The sequence below is a fragment of the Theobroma umbraticum genome, unplaced genomic scaffold, assembly GCF_002168275.2.
Source record: "Theobroma umbraticum cultivar Fairchild unplaced genomic scaffold, ASM216827v3 scaffold_55.0, whole genome shotgun sequence".
Classification (NCBI taxonomy): domain Eukaryota; kingdom Viridiplantae; phylum Streptophyta; class Magnoliopsida; order Malvales; family Malvaceae; genus Theobroma; species Theobroma umbraticum.
In genome coordinates this window covers 3,936,574-3,938,028 of record NW_018397270.1, presented here as the reverse complement: position 1 = coordinate 3,938,028, position 1,455 = coordinate 3,936,574, and positions in this window count along the sequence as shown.

Sequence of the window (1,455 nt, the reverse complement as noted above, 5' to 3'; positions counted from 1 at the left end):
AAGTTTTCAAAGCAAAAAATAGTAACATTAATTATTTTCATGCTCCATATAAGTACATATAAAATACGCACATCCATTTATATCGTTAATGAAGGAATTTATTGGTGTTACCATTTTGAGATGATATAACATAATTAGTTAAGTCCTCGTTGCGAAACTAATGTCTTCATTTGTTTTAGCAGGTTGAAGATTATACAACAGTATTTATGCAATCTTAATAGGAATTTGTGAAAAGAAAATTGAATCAACTAAATAATGATAAAAAAATTGCCTTTAAAAATAAATAAATAAATATCTATATTGAGAAGATGAATGAATGCTACTTGCTATGTCTCATCTTATAAACCTCATCTTTCACTTTTCTTTATTAATATTCAAATTTAAAGTTCCTCAATTAAAATTCTTATTTAAACTGCTTCAATATCTATAATTTATAATGATCGTTTTGGTAAAAATATTTTGTTATTGAATTATTGGCGAAAGTAGAAATCTTTTGATGACTCCATTAACGTTGCAGAGGAAGGGAACAGGACTTGCTGAGAAATTGCAGAGAAAAATAAGAGAATTGAAAGGGCAAATGCAGAGCATCAGAAGCTCCTTGCATAGAGATTGAAGGAGCAGAGAGAACGATGTATGGAAGGGTTGTGCTCTGCTTCTGACGGTTGGGATGAATCTGCCCAATCCTTATGTCCTGTTTGTGGAGATTGGTTTTAAGCCAAGAGTTTCCTCTGCTGTGAATGGCTATGCTGCTGCTGTTTGTTTCTGTTTGTATCTGGTTTGGTTTAATAAAATCTCCAGTTTGATCAAGCAATTTATATATAGTAATAGTACAGATAAAGCTATTATGCATGACAGCGTTCAAAATTCAAACACCACATCCTTAGTAGGATAACTAGCAAATATTGAAGCAAATATATATTCTTCAGTTTGGATGAAACATGTAAAAGGGTTTAGTTTCATAACTAGCAAGTTTGGATGATCCAACATCTTCATTATTGAAACCTGTAAAAGGATTTAGATTCATAGTAGCAAGTTCAAAATGAAGCAAATATTGGAATTTCAAAGGCTATAACAACATAAAGATAGAAAAGTGTAATAAGATGTGCAGAACAAAGATTAAGCAAAGAAAATCAGGCACAACCTTGTTTTTCGCATGTGAAAAGCACCTTTCACAATCTGAGAACATTGGTCATAGCTGTTTCTAATTGTGTTATGCGCACCTTGCACAATCTAGACTTGCAGATTTTCTGCAATAAACAACAAAGTAATATCAACAAAGGCAATCTATTTTGACATCAATATGTTCAAGCTATGGGGAAAAGAAACCACATCAAGCCTTGAAAGACTGGTAAAACAAAACACAAAACTCTTTTCTGTCATCTAAATCAACTGATCCCCACACGATGTTTTAGAGCCATGGTTGTGGATCCTGGCTATATCATTAAGACCAGAAGT